A 12,500-nucleotide genomic window follows, 5' to 3' on the forward strand; every position below is an offset into this window, starting at 1 on the left:
CCAAAAATCAGTTTAATATCGTGATCCACTCCACTGCGAGGGACCTATCAGATATTAAGCTGATAAGAACAGATACTACACTTTGATCTTAGCCAGAAGAGGCCGAGAACCCTTCTCGAACAGGGGCTGCCCTCCGGGGCCGGGGTCGTCAGTGGACCGGTCTCGGGCGGCTAAAGGTTGCGGGCAGAGCGACAACGACCCCCCTACCCCCGGCCCCTGCTCTATCTAAGTGGAAGCGTCGATCGCAGGCAGCGGCCAAGGAGGGCCGCCCGCCCGCCTCCGTCATCCAAGCTACCTGAGACCTAACGAACGGTCACATCGGTAGCCGAGCGGACCGAACCGAAAGCTTAAGCGAAAGCTAAAGCCAGCAACTAACTAAGTAAAGGGAAGTAAGGACCAACAAAGTCAGTTTAGTTTAGTAGTAAGATCAAAGTAGTAGTCAGTCAAGTTCTTTGGGATTGCGTTTTCTGACTCTTTCCCGAGCGAGCTGGGGTCAGAATCGGGGCTGTTAACTCCTGGAGGCAGTGCAATACCAGGCCAACCCGTGGAGAAGGGGGAGCAAGCTCCTAGACCCTTGACCAAAGTTCCAAAAATCAGTCCCAATATCGTGATCCCTCCATAGCGAGGGACCTATCAGCATATTAAGCTGATAAGAACAGATACTACACTTTGATCTTAGCCAGAAGAGGCCGAGAAGCGATAAAGGGGCTCCCTCCGGGGCCGGGGTCGTCAGTGGACCGGTCCGGGCGGCAAAGGTTGCGGGCAGAGCGACAACGACCCCCCTACCCCCGGCCCCTCTCTACTAGTGGAAGCGTCGATCGCAGGCAGCGGCCAAGGAGGGCCGCCCGCCCGCCTCCGTCATCCAGCTAATGAGACCAACGAACGGTCCATCCAGCCGAGCGGACCGAACCGAAAGCGAACGAAAGCAAAGCCAGCAACAACTAAGTAAAGGGAAGTAAGGACCAACAAAGTCGTTTAGTTTAGTAGTAAGATCAAAGTAGTAGTCAGTCTGTTTTTGGGATTGCGTTTTCTGACTCTTTCCCGAGCGAGCTGGGGTCAGAATCGGGGCTGTTAACTCCTGGAGGCAGTGCAATACCAGGCCAACCCGTGGAGAAGGGGGAGCAAGCTCCTAACCCTTGACCGAGTTCCAAAAATCAGTTTAATATCGTGATCCCTCCATGCGAGGGACCTATCAGATATTAAGCTGATAAGAACAGATACTACACTTTGATCTTAGCCAGAAGAGGCCGAGAAGCGATAAAGGGGCTCCCTCCGGGGCCGGGGTCGTCAGTGGACCGGTCCGGGCGGCAAAGGTTGCGGGCAGAGCGACAACGACCCCCCTACCCCCGGCCCCTCTCTACTAGTGGAAGCGTCGATCGCAGGCAGCGGCCAAGGAGGGCCGCCCGCCCGCCTCCGTCATCCAGCTAATGAGACCAACGAACGGTCCATCCAGCCGAGCGGACCGAACCGAAAGCGAACGAAAGCAAAGCCAGCAACAACTAAGTAAAGGGAAGTAAGGACCAACAAAGTCGTTTAGTTTAGTAGTAAGATCAAAGTAGTAGTCAGTCTGTTTTTGGGATTGCGTTTTCTGACTCTTTCCCGAGCGAGCTGGGGTCAGAATCGGGGCTGTTAACTCCTGGAGGCAGTGCAATACCAGGCCAACCCGTGGAGAAGGGGGAGCAAGCTCCTAACCCTTGACCGAGTTCCAAAAATCAGTTTAATATCGTGATCCCTCCATGCGAGGGACCTATCAGATATTAAGCTGATAAGAACAGATACTACACTTTGATCTTAGCCAGAAGAGGCCGAGAAGCGATAAAGGGGCTCCCTCCGGGGCCGGGGTCGTCAGTGGACCGGTCCGGGCGGCAAAGGTTGCGGGCAGAGCGACAACGACCCCCCTACCCCCGGCCCCTCTCTACTAGTGGAAGCGTCGATCGCAGGCAGCGGCCAAGGAGGGCCGCCCGCCCGCCTCCGTCATCCAGCTAATGAGACCAACGAACGGTCCATCCAGCCGAGCGGACCGAACCGAAAGCGAACGAAAGCAAAGCCAGCAACAACTAAGTAAAGGGAAGTAAGGACCAACAAAGTCGTTTAGTTTAGTAGTAAGATCAAAGTAGTAGTCAGTCTGTTTTTGGGATTGCGTTTTCTGACTCTTTCCCGAGCGAGCTGGGGTCAGAATCGGGGCTGTTAACTCCTGGAGGCAGTGCAATACCAGGCCAACCCGTGGAGAAGGGGGAGCAAGCTCCTAACCCTTGACCGAGTTCCAAAAATCAGTTTAATATCGTGATCCCTCCATGCGAGGGACCTATCAGATATTAAGCTGATAAGAACAGATACTACACTTTGATCTTAGCCAGAAGAGGCCGAGAAGCGATAAAGGGGCTCCCTCCGGGGCCGGGGTCGTCAGTGGACCGGTCCGGGCGGCAAAGGTTGCGGGCAGAGCGACAACGACCCCCCTACCCCCGGCCCCTCTCTACTAGTGGAAGCGTCGATCGCAGGCAGCGGCCAAGGAGGGCCGCCCGCCCGCCTCCGTCATCCAGCTAATGAGACCAACGAACGGTCCATCCAGCCGAGCGGACCGAACCGAAAGCGAACGAAAGCAAAGCCAGCAACAACTAAGTAAAGGGAAGTAAGGACCAACAAAGTCGTTTAGTTTAGTAGTAAGATCAAAGTAGTAGTCAGTCTGTTTTTGGGATTGCGTTTTCTGACTCTTTCCCGAGCGAGCTGGGGTCAGAATCGGGGCTGTTAACTCCTGGAGGCAGTGCAATACCAGGCCAACCCGTGGAGAAGGGGGAGCAAGCTCCTAACCCTTGACCGAGTTCCAAAAATCAGTTTAATATCGTGATCCCTCCATGCGAGGGACCTATCAGATATTAAGCTGATAAGAACAGATACTACACTTTGATCTTAGCCAGAAGAGGCCGAGAAGCGATAAAGGGGCTCCCTCCGGGGCCGGGGTCGTCAGTGGACCGGTCCGGGCGGCAAAGGTTGCGGGCAGAGCGACAACGACCCCCCTACCCCCGGCCCCTCTCTACTAGTGGAAGCGTCGATCGCAGGCAGCGGCCAAGGAGGGCCGCCCGCCCGCCTCCGTCATCCAGCTAATGAGACCAACGAACGGTCCATCCAGCCGAGCGGACCGAACCGAAAGCGAACGAAAGCAAAGCCAGCAACAACTAAGTAAAGGGAAGTAAGGACCAACAAAGTCGTTTAGTTTAGTAGTAAGATCAAAGTAGTAGTCAGTCTGTTTTTGGGATTGCGTTTTCTGACTCTTTCCCGAGCGAGCTGGGGTCAGAATCGGGGCTGTTAACTCCTGGAGGCAGTGCAATACCAGGCCAACCCGTGGAGAAGGGGGAGCAAGCTCCTAACCCTTGACCGAGTTCCAAAAATCAGTTTAATATCGTGATCCCTCCATGCGAGGGACCTATCAGATATTAAGCTGATAAGAACAGATACTACACTTTGATCTTAGCCAGAAGAGGCCGAGAAGCGATAAAGGGGCTCCCTCCGGGGCCGGGGTCGTCAGTGGACCGGTCCGGGCGGCAAAGGTTGCGGGCAGAGCGACAACGACCCCCCTACCCCCGGCCCCTCTCTACTAGTGGAAGCGTCGATCGCAGGCAGCGGCCAAGGAGGGCCGCCCGCCCGCCTCCGTCATCCAGCTAATGAGACCAACGAACGGTCCATCCAGCCGAGCGGACCGAACCGAAAGCGAACGAAAGCAAAGCCAGCAACAACTAAGTAAAGGGAAGTAAGGACCAACAAAGTCGTTTAGTTTAGTAGTAAGATCAAAGTAGTAGTCAGTCTGTTTTTGGGATTGCGTTTTCTGACTCTTTCCCGAGCGAGCTGGGGTCAGAATCGGGGCTGTTAACTCCTGGAGGCAGTGCAATACCAGGCCAACCCGTGGAGAAGGGGGAGCAAGCTCCTAACCCTTGACCGAGTTCCAAAAATCAGTTTAATATCGTGATCCCTCCATGCGAGGGACCTATCAGATATTAAGCTGATAAGAACAGATACTACACTTTGATCTTAGCCAGAAGAGGCCGAGAAGCGATAAAGGGGCTCCCTCCGGGGCCGGGGTCGTCAGTGGACCGGTCCGGGCGGCAAAGGTTGCGGGCAGAGCGACAACGACCCCCCTACCCCCGGCCCCTCTCTACTAGTGGAAGCGTCGATCGCAGGCAGCGGCCAAGGAGGGCCGCCCGCCCGCCTCCGTCATCCAGCTAATGAGACCAACGAACGGTCCATCCAGCCGAGCGGACCGAACCGAAAGCGAACGAAAGCAAAGCCAGCAACAACTAAGTAAAGGGAAGTAAGGACCAACAAAGTCGTTTAGTTTAGTAGTAAGATCAAAGTAGTAGTCAGTCTGTTTTTGGGATTGCGTTTTCTGACTCTTTCCCGAGCGAGCTGGGGTCAGAATCGGGGCTGTTAACTCCTGGAGGCAGTGCAATACCAGGCCAACCCGTGGAGAAGGGGGAGCAAGCTCCTAACCCTTGACCGAGTTCCAAAAATCAGTTTAATATCGTGATCCCTCCATGCGAGGGACCTATCAGATATTAAGCTGATAAGAACAGATACTACACTTTGATCTTAGCCAGAAGAGGCCGAGAAGCGATAAAGGGGCTCCCTCCGGGGCCGGGGTCGTCAGTGGACCGGTCCGGGCGGCAAAGGTTGCGGGCAGAGCGACAACGACCCCCCTACCCCCGGCCCCTCTCTACTAGTGGAAGCGTCGATCGCAGGCAGCGGCCAAGGAGGGCCGCCCGCCCGCCTCCGTCATCCAGCTAATGAGACCAACGAACGGTCCATCCAGCCGAGCGGACCGAACCGAAAGCGAACGAAAGCAAAGCCAGCAACAACTAAGTAAAGGGAAGTAAGGACCAACAAAGTCGTTTAGTTTAGTAGTAAGATCAAAGTAGTAGTCAGTCTGTTTTTGGGATTGCGTTTTCTGACTCTTTCCCGAGCGAGCTGGGGTCAGAATCGGGGCTGTTAACTCCTGGAGGCAGTGCAATACCAGGCCAACCCGTGGAGAAGGGGGAGCAAGCTCCTAACCCTTGACCGAGTTCCAAAAATCAGTTTAATATCGTGATCCCTCCATGCGAGGGACCTATCAGATATTAAGCTGATAAGAACAGATACTACACTTTGATCTTAGCCAGAAGAGGCCGAGAAGCGATAAAGGGGCTCCCTCCGGGGCCGGGGTCGTCAGTGGACCGGTCCGGGCGGCAAAGGTTGCGGGCAGAGCGACAACGACCCCCCTACCCCCGGCCCCTCTCTACTAGTGGAAGCGTCGATCGCAGGCAGCGGCCAAGGAGGGCCGCCCGCCCGCCTCCGTCATCCAGCTAATGAGACCAACGAACGGTCCATCCAGCCGAGCGGACCGAACCGAAAGCGAACGAAAGCAAAGCCAGCAACAACTAAGTAAAGGGAAGTAAGGACCAACAAAGTCGTTTAGTTTAGTAGTAAGATCAAAGTAGTAGTCAGTCTGTTTTTGGGATTGCGTTTTCTGACTCTTTCCCGAGCGAGCTGGGGTCAGAATCGGGGCTGTTAACTCCTGGAGGCAGTGCAATACCAGGCCAACCCGTGGAGAAGGGGGAGCAAGCTCCTAACCCTTGACCGAGTTCCAAAAATCAGTTTAATATCGTGATCCCTCCATGCGAGGGACCTATCAGATATTAAGCTGATAAGAACAGATACTACACTTTGATCTTAGCCAGAAGAGGCCGAGAAGCGATAAAGGGGCTCCCTCCGGGGCCGGGGTCGTCAGTGGACCGGTCCGGGCGGCAAAGGTTGCGGGCAGAGCGACAACGACCCCCCTACCCCCGGCCCCTCTCTACTAGTGGAAGCGTCGATCGCAGGCAGCGGCCAAGGAGGGCCGCCCGCCCGCCTCCGTCATCCAGCTAATGAGACCAACGAACGGTCCATCCAGCCGAGCGGACCGAACCGAAAGCGAACGAAAGCAAAGCCAGCAACAACTAAGTAAAGGGAAGTAAGGACCAACAAAGTCGTTTAGTTTAGTAGTAAGATCAAAGTAGTAGTCAGTCTGTTTTTGGGATTGCGTTTTCTGACTCTTTCCCGAGCGAGCTGGGGTCAGAATCGGGGCTGTTAACTCCTGGAGGCAGTGCAATACCAGGCCAACCCGTGGAGAAGGGGGAGCAAGCTCCTAACCCTTGACCGAGTTCCAAAAATCAGTTTAATATCGTGATCCCTCCATGCGAGGGACCTATCAGATATTAAGCTGATAAGAACAGATACTACACTTTGATCTTAGCCAGAAGAGGCCGAGAAGCGATAAAGGGGCTCCCTCCGGGGCCGGGGTCGTCAGTGGACCGGTCCGGGCGGCAAAGGTTGCGGGCAGAGCGACAACGACCCCCCTACCCCCGGCCCCTCTCTACTAGTGGAAGCGTCGATCGCAGGCAGCGGCCAAGGAGGGCCGCCCGCCCGCCTCCGTCATCCAGCTAATGAGACCAACGAACGGTCCATCCAGCCGAGCGGACCGAACCGAAAGCGAACGAAAGCAAAGCCAGCAACAACTAAGTAAAGGGAAGTAAGGACCAACAAAGTCGTTTAGTTTAGTAGTAAGATCAAAGTAGTAGTCAGTCTGTTTTTGGGATTGCGTTTTCTGACTCTTTCCCGAGCGAGCTGGGGTCAGAATCGGGGCTGTTAACTCCTGGAGGCAGTGCAATACCAGGCCAACCCGTGGAGAAGGGGGAGCAAGCTCCTAACCCTTGACCGAGTTCCAAAAATCAGTTTAATATCGTGATCCCTCCATGCGAGGGACCTATCAGATATTAAGCTGATAAGAACAGATACTACACTTTGATCTTAGCCAGAAGAGGCCGAGAAGCGATAAAGGGGCTCCCTCCGGGGCCGGGGTCGTCAGTGGACCGGTCCGGGCGGCAAAGGTTGCGGGCAGAGCGACAACGACCCCCCTACCCCCGGCCCCTCTCTACTAGTGGAAGCGTCGATCGCAGGCAGCGGCCAAGGAGGGCCGCCCGCCCGCCTCCGTCATCCAGCTAATGAGACCAACGAACGGTCCATCCAGCCGAGCGGACCGAACCGAAAGCGAACGAAAGCAAAGCCAGCAACAACTAAGTAAAGGGAAGTAAGGACCAACAAAGTCGTTTAGTTTAGTAGTAAGATCAAAGTAGTAGTCAGTCTGTTTTTGGGATTGCGTTTTCTGACTCTTTCCCGAGCGAGCTGGGGTCAGAATCGGGGCTGTTAACTCCTGGAGGCAGTGCAATACCAGGCCAACCCGTGGAGAAGGGGGAGCAAGCTCCTAACCCTTGACCGAGTTCCAAAAATCAGTTTAATATCGTGATCCCTCCATGCGAGGGACCTATCAGATATTAAGCTGATAAGAACAGATACTACACTTTGATCTTAGCCAGAAGAGGCCGAGAAGCGATAAAGGGGCTCCCTCCGGGGCCGGGGTCGTCAGTGGACCGGTCCGGGCGGCAAAGGTTGCGGGCAGAGCGACAACGACCCCCCTACCCCCGGCCCCTCTCTACTAGTGGAAGCGTCGATCGCAGGCAGCGGCCAAGGAGGGCCGCCCGCCCGCCTCCGTCATCCAGCTAATGAGACCAACGAACGGTCCATCCAGCCGAGCGGACCGAACCGAAAGCGAACGAAAGCAAAGCCAGCAACAACTAAGTAAAGGGAAGTAAGGACCAACAAAGTCGTTTAGTTTAGTAGTAAGATCAAAGTAGTAGTCAGTCTGTTTTTGGGATTGCGTTTTCTGACTCTTTCCCGAGCGAGCTGGGGTCAGAATCGGGGCTGTTAACTCCTGGAGGCAGTGCAATACCAGGCCAACCCGTGGAGAAGGGGGAGCAAGCTCCTAACCCTTGACCGAGTTCCAAAAATCAGTTTAATATCGTGATCCCTCCATGCGAGGGACCTATCAGATATTAAGCTGATAAGAACAGATACTACACTTTGATCTTAGCCAGAAGAGGCCGAGAAGCGATAAAGGGGCTCCCTCCGGGGCCGGGGTCGTCAGTGGACCGGTCCGGGCGGCAAAGGTTGCGGGCAGAGCGACAACGACCCCCCTACCCCCGGCCCCTCTCTACTAGTGGAAGCGTCGATCGCAGGCAGCGGCCAAGGAGGGCCGCCCGCCCGCCTCCGTCATCCAGCTAATGAGACCAACGAACGGTCCATCCAGCCGAGCGGACCGAACCGAAAGCGAACGAAAGCAAAGCCAGCAACAACTAAGTAAAGGGAAGTAAGGACCAACAAAGTCGTTTAGTTTAGTAGTAAGATCAAAGTAGTAGTCAGTCTGTTTTTGGGATTGCGTTTTCTGACTCTTTCCCGAGCGAGCTGGGGTCAGAATCGGGGCTGTTAACTCCTGGAGGCAGTGCAATACCAGGCCAACCCGTGGAGAAGGGGGAGCAAGCTCCTAACCCTTGACCGAGTTCCAAAAATCAGTTTAATATCGTGATCCCTCCATGCGAGGGACCTATCAGATATTAAGCTGATAAGAACAGATACTACACTTTGATCTTAGCCAGAAGAGGCCGAGAAGCGATAAAGGGGCTCCCTCCGGGGCCGGGGTCGTCAGTGGACCGGTCCGGGCGGCAAAGGTTGCGGGCAGAGCGACAACGACCCCCCTACCCCCGGCCCCTCTCTACTAGTGGAAGCGTCGATCGCAGGCAGCGGCCAAGGAGGGCCGCCCGCCCGCCTCCGTCATCCAGCTAATGAGACCAACGAACGGTCCATCCAGCCGAGCGGACCGAACCGAAAGCGAACGAAAGCAAAGCCAGCAACAACTAAGTAAAGGGAAGTAAGGACCAACAAAGTCGTTTAGTTTAGTAGTAAGATCAAAGTAGTAGTCAGTCTGTTTTTGGGATTGCGTTTTCTGACTCTTTCCCGAGCGAGCTGGGGTCAGAATCGGGGCTGTTAACTCCTGGAGGCAGTGCAATACCAGGCCAACCCGTGGAGAAGGGGGAGCAAGCTCCTAACCCTTGACCGAGTTCCAAAAATCAGTTTAATATCGTGATCCCTCCATGCGAGGGACCTATCAGATATTAAGCTGATAAGAACAGATACTACACTTTGATCTTAGCCAGAAGAGGCCGAGAAGCGATAAAGGGGCTCCCTCCGGGGCCGGGGTCGTCAGTGGACCGGTCCGGGCGGCAAAGGTTGCGGGCAGAGCGACAACGACCCCCCTACCCCCGGCCCCTCTCTACTAGTGGAAGCGTCGATCGCAGGCAGCGGCCAAGGAGGGCCGCCCGCCCGCCTCCGTCATCCAGCTAATGAGACCAACGAACGGTCCATCCAGCCGAGCGGACCGAACCGAAAGCGAACGAAAGCAAAGCCAGCAACAACTAAGTAAAGGGAAGTAAGGACCAACAAAGTCGTTTAGTTTAGTAGTAAGATCAAAGTAGTAGTCAGTCTGTTTTTGGGATTGCGTTTTCTGACTCTTTCCCGAGCGAGCTGGGGTCAGAATCGGGGCTGTTAACTCCTGGAGGCAGTGCAATACCAGGCCAACCCGTGGAGAAGGGGGAGCAAGCTCCTAACCCTTGACCGAGTTCCAAAAATCAGTTTAATATCGTGATCCCTCCATGCGAGGGACCTATCAGATATTAAGCTGATAAGAACAGATACTACACTTTGATCTTAGCCAGAAGAGGCCGAGAAGCGATAAAGGGGCTCCCTCCGGGGCCGGGGTCGTCAGTGGACCGGTCCGGGCGGCAAAGGTTGCGGGCAGAGCGACAACGACCCCCCTACCCCCGGCCCCTCTCTACTAGTGGAAGCGTCGATCGCAGGCAGCGGCCAAGGAGGGCCGCCCGCCCGCCTCCGTCATCCAGCTAATGAGACCAACGAACGGTCCATCCAGCCGAGCGGACCGAACCGAAAGCGAACGAAAGCAAAGCCAGCAACAACTAAGTAAAGGGAAGTAAGGACCAACAAAGTCGTTTAGTTTAGTAGTAAGATCAAAGTAGTAGTCAGTCTGTTTTTGGGATTGCGTTTTCTGACTCTTTCCCGAGCGAGCTGGGGTCAGAATCGGGGCTGTTAACTCCTGGAGGCAGTGCAATACCAGGCCAACCCGTGGAGAAGGGGGAGCAAGCTCCTAACCCTTGACCGAGTTCCAAAAATCAGTTTAATATCGTGATCCCTCCATGCGAGGGACCTATCAGATATTAAGCTGATAAGAACAGATACTACACTTTGATCTTAGCCAGAAGAGGCCGAGAAGCGATAAAGGGGCTCCCTCCGGGGCCGGGGTCGTCAGTGGACCGGTCCGGGCGGCAAAGGTTGCGGGCAGAGCGACAACGACCCCCCTACCCCCGGCCCCTCTCTACTAGTGGAAGCGTCGATCGCAGGCAGCGGCCAAGGAGGGCCGCCCGCCCGCCTCCGTCATCCAGCTAATGAGACCAACGAACGGTCCATCCAGCCGAGCGGACCGAACCGAAAGCGAACGAAAGCAAAGCCAGCAACAACTAAGTAAAGGGAAGTAAGGACCAACAAAGTCGTTTAGTTTAGTAGTAAGATCAAAGTAGTAGTCAGTCTGTTTTTGGGATTGCGTTTTCTGACTCTTTCCCGAGCGAGCTGGGGTCAGAATCGGGGCTGTTAACTCCTGGAGGCAGTGCAATACCAGGCCAACCCGTGGAGAAGGGGGAGCAAGCTCCTAACCCTTGACCGAGTTCCAAAAATCAGTTTAATATCGTGATCCCTCCATGCGAGGGACCTATCAGATATTAAGCTGATAAGAACAGATACTACACTTTGATCTTAGCCAGAAGAGGCCGAGAAGCGATAAAGGGGCTCCCTCCGGGGCCGGGGTCGTCAGTGGACCGGTCCGGGCGGCAAAGGTTGCGGGCAGAGCGACAACGACCCCCCTACCCCCGGCCCCTCTCTACTAGTGGAAGCGTCGATCGCAGGCAGCGGCCAAGGAGGGCCGCCCGCCCGCCTCCGTCATCCAGCTAATGAGACCAACGAACGGTCCATCCAGCCGAGCGGACCGAACCGAAAGCGAACGAAAGCAAAGCCAGCAACAACTAAGTAAAGGGAAGTAAGGACCAACAAAGTCGTTTAGTTTAGTAGTAAGATCAAAGTAGTAGTCAGTCTGTTTTTGGGATTGCGTTTTCTGACTCTTTCCCGAGCGAGCTGGGGTCAGAATCGGGGCTGTTAACTCCTGGAGGCAGTGCAATACCAGGCCAACCCGTGGAGAAGGGGGAGCAAGCTCCTAACCCTTGACCGAGTTCCAAAAATCAGTTTAATATCGTGATCCCTCCATGCGAGGGACCTATCAGATATTAAGCTGATAAGAACAGATACTACACTTTGATCTTAGCCAGAAGAGGCCGAGAAGCGATAAAGGGGCTCCCTCCGGGGCCGGGGTCGTCAGTGGACCGGTCCGGGCGGCAAAGGTTGCGGGCAGAGCGACAACGACCCCCCTACCCCCGGCCCCTCTCTACTAGTGGAAGCGTCGATCGCAGGCAGCGGCCAAGGAGGGCCGCCCGCCCGCCTCCGTCATCCAGCTAATGAGACCAACGAACGGTCCATCCAGCCGAGCGGACCGAACCGAAAGCGAACGAAAGCAAAGCCAGCAACAACTAAGTAAAGGGAAGTAAGGACCAACAAAGTCGTTTAGTTTAGTAGTAAGATCAAAGTAGTAGTCAGTCTGTTTTTGGGATTGCGTTTTCTGACTCTTTCCCGAGCGAGCTGGGGTCAGAATCGGGGCTGTTAACTCCTGGAGGCAGTGCAATACCAGGCCAACCCGTGGAGAAGGGGGAGCAAGCTCCTAACCCTTGACCGAGTTCCAAAAATCAGTTTAATATCGTGATCCCTCCATGCGAGGGACCTATCAGATATTAAGCTGATAAGAACAGATACTACACTTTGATCTTAGCCAGAAGAGGCCGAGAAGCGATAAAGGGGCTCCCTCCGGGGCCGGGGTCGTCAGTGGACCGGTCCGGGCGGCAAAGGTTGCGGGCAGAGCGACAACGACCCCCCTACCCCCGGCCCCTCTCTACTAGTGGAAGCGTCGATCGCAGGCAGCGGCCAAGGAGGGCCGCCCGCCCGCCTCCGTCATCCAGCTAATGAGACCAACGAACGGTCCATCCAGCCGAGCGGACCGAACCGAAAGCGAACGAAAGCAAAGCCAGCAACAACTAAGTAAAGGGAAGTAAGGACCAACAAAGTCGTTTAGTTTAGTAGTAAGATCAAAGTAGTAGTCAGTCTGTTTTTGGGATTGCGTTTTCTGACTCTTTCCCGAGCGAGCTGGGGTCAGAATCGGGGCTGTTAACTCCTGGAGGCAGTGCAATACCAGGCCAACCCGTGGAGAAGGGGGAGCAAGCTCCTAACCCTTGACCGAGTTCCAAAAATCAGTTTAATATCGTGATCCCTCCATGCGAGGGACCTATCAGATATTAAGCTGATAAGAACAGATACTACACTTTGATCTTAGCCAGAAGAGGCCGAGAAGCGATAAAGGGGCTCCCTCCGGGGCCGGGGTCGTCAGTGGACCGGTCCGGGCGGCAAAGGTTGCGGGCAGAGCGACAACGACCCCC

The 12,500-nt window shown here is 55.2% G+C and overlaps 21 non-coding genes and 2 pseudogenes across 21 annotated transcripts; all 23 read right to left on the minus strand.

The window, feature by feature from the left end:
- Nucleotides 1-114, minus strand: LOC145275534 (U2 spliceosomal RNA; annotated as a pseudogene).
- Nucleotides 115-495: 381 nt separating this feature from the next.
- On the minus strand, nt 496-701 carry LOC145275517 (U2 spliceosomal RNA; annotated as a pseudogene).
- Nucleotides 702-1,058: 357 nt separating this feature from the next.
- Nucleotides 1,059-1,259, minus strand: LOC145276078 (U2 spliceosomal RNA). Its single transcript, XR_013867821.1, has one exon. It is a non-coding gene; the product is annotated as a U2 spliceosomal RNA (small nuclear RNA).
- Nucleotides 1,260-1,616: 357 nt separating this feature from the next.
- On the minus strand, nt 1,617-1,817 carry LOC145276079 (U2 spliceosomal RNA). The gene has a single exon (XR_013867822.1). It is a non-coding gene; the product is annotated as a U2 spliceosomal RNA (small nuclear RNA).
- Nucleotides 1,818-2,174: 357 nt separating this feature from the next.
- On the minus strand, nt 2,175-2,375 carry LOC145276080 (U2 spliceosomal RNA). The gene has a single exon (XR_013867823.1). It is a non-coding gene; the product is annotated as a U2 spliceosomal RNA (small nuclear RNA).
- Nucleotides 2,376-2,732: 357 nt separating this feature from the next.
- On the minus strand, nt 2,733-2,933 carry LOC145276081 (U2 spliceosomal RNA). Its single transcript, XR_013867824.1, has one exon. It is a non-coding gene; the product is annotated as a U2 spliceosomal RNA (small nuclear RNA).
- Nucleotides 2,934-3,290: 357 nt separating this feature from the next.
- Nucleotides 3,291-3,491, minus strand: LOC145276082 (U2 spliceosomal RNA). Its single transcript, XR_013867825.1, has one exon. It is a non-coding gene; the product is annotated as a U2 spliceosomal RNA (small nuclear RNA).
- Nucleotides 3,492-3,848: 357 nt separating this feature from the next.
- Nucleotides 3,849-4,049, minus strand: LOC145276084 (U2 spliceosomal RNA). The gene has a single exon (XR_013867827.1). It is a non-coding gene; the product is annotated as a U2 spliceosomal RNA (small nuclear RNA).
- A 357-nt stretch (nt 4,050-4,406) lies between these two features.
- Nucleotides 4,407-4,607, minus strand: LOC145276085 (U2 spliceosomal RNA). The gene has a single exon (XR_013867828.1). It is a non-coding gene; the product is annotated as a U2 spliceosomal RNA (small nuclear RNA).
- Nucleotides 4,608-4,964: 357 nt separating this feature from the next.
- Nucleotides 4,965-5,165, minus strand: LOC145276087 (U2 spliceosomal RNA). The gene has a single exon (XR_013867829.1). It is a non-coding gene; the product is annotated as a U2 spliceosomal RNA (small nuclear RNA).
- Nucleotides 5,166-5,522: 357 nt separating this feature from the next.
- On the minus strand, nt 5,523-5,723 carry LOC145276088 (U2 spliceosomal RNA). The gene has a single exon (XR_013867830.1). It is a non-coding gene; the product is annotated as a U2 spliceosomal RNA (small nuclear RNA).
- A 357-nt stretch (nt 5,724-6,080) lies between these two features.
- On the minus strand, nt 6,081-6,281 carry LOC145276089 (U2 spliceosomal RNA). The gene has a single exon (XR_013867831.1). It is a non-coding gene; the product is annotated as a U2 spliceosomal RNA (small nuclear RNA).
- A 357-nt stretch (nt 6,282-6,638) lies between these two features.
- On the minus strand, nt 6,639-6,839 carry LOC145275254 (U2 spliceosomal RNA). The gene has a single exon (XR_013867100.1). It is a non-coding gene; the product is annotated as a U2 spliceosomal RNA (small nuclear RNA).
- A 357-nt stretch (nt 6,840-7,196) lies between these two features.
- On the minus strand, nt 7,197-7,397 carry LOC145275256 (U2 spliceosomal RNA). Its single transcript, XR_013867101.1, has one exon. It is a non-coding gene; the product is annotated as a U2 spliceosomal RNA (small nuclear RNA).
- Nucleotides 7,398-7,754: 357 nt separating this feature from the next.
- On the minus strand, nt 7,755-7,955 carry LOC145275257 (U2 spliceosomal RNA). The gene has a single exon (XR_013867102.1). It is a non-coding gene; the product is annotated as a U2 spliceosomal RNA (small nuclear RNA).
- Nucleotides 7,956-8,312: 357 nt separating this feature from the next.
- On the minus strand, nt 8,313-8,513 carry LOC145275258 (U2 spliceosomal RNA). Its single transcript, XR_013867103.1, has one exon. It is a non-coding gene; the product is annotated as a U2 spliceosomal RNA (small nuclear RNA).
- A 357-nt stretch (nt 8,514-8,870) lies between these two features.
- Nucleotides 8,871-9,071, minus strand: LOC145275259 (U2 spliceosomal RNA). The gene has a single exon (XR_013867104.1). It is a non-coding gene; the product is annotated as a U2 spliceosomal RNA (small nuclear RNA).
- A 357-nt stretch (nt 9,072-9,428) lies between these two features.
- LOC145275261 (U2 spliceosomal RNA) lies at nt 9,429-9,629 on the minus strand. Its single transcript, XR_013867106.1, has one exon. It is a non-coding gene; the product is annotated as a U2 spliceosomal RNA (small nuclear RNA).
- Nucleotides 9,630-9,986: 357 nt separating this feature from the next.
- LOC145275262 (U2 spliceosomal RNA) lies at nt 9,987-10,187 on the minus strand. Its single transcript, XR_013867107.1, has one exon. It is a non-coding gene; the product is annotated as a U2 spliceosomal RNA (small nuclear RNA).
- A 357-nt stretch (nt 10,188-10,544) lies between these two features.
- LOC145275263 (U2 spliceosomal RNA) lies at nt 10,545-10,745 on the minus strand. The gene has a single exon (XR_013867108.1). It is a non-coding gene; the product is annotated as a U2 spliceosomal RNA (small nuclear RNA).
- Nucleotides 10,746-11,102: 357 nt separating this feature from the next.
- On the minus strand, nt 11,103-11,303 carry LOC145275264 (U2 spliceosomal RNA). The gene has a single exon (XR_013867109.1). It is a non-coding gene; the product is annotated as a U2 spliceosomal RNA (small nuclear RNA).
- Nucleotides 11,304-11,660: 357 nt separating this feature from the next.
- Nucleotides 11,661-11,861, minus strand: LOC145275265 (U2 spliceosomal RNA). The gene has a single exon (XR_013867110.1). It is a non-coding gene; the product is annotated as a U2 spliceosomal RNA (small nuclear RNA).
- Nucleotides 11,862-12,218: 357 nt separating this feature from the next.
- On the minus strand, nt 12,219-12,419 carry LOC145275267 (U2 spliceosomal RNA). Its single transcript, XR_013867111.1, has one exon. It is a non-coding gene; the product is annotated as a U2 spliceosomal RNA (small nuclear RNA).
- Between the last annotated feature and the right edge of the window lie 81 nt (nt 12,420-12,500).

Source organism: Euprymna scolopes, unplaced genomic scaffold, assembly GCF_053919585.1.
Source record: "Euprymna scolopes isolate OS-2025 unplaced genomic scaffold, ASM5391958v1 sca7, whole genome shotgun sequence".
Lineage (NCBI taxonomy): Eukaryota > Metazoa > Mollusca > Cephalopoda > Sepiida > Sepiolidae > Euprymna > Euprymna scolopes.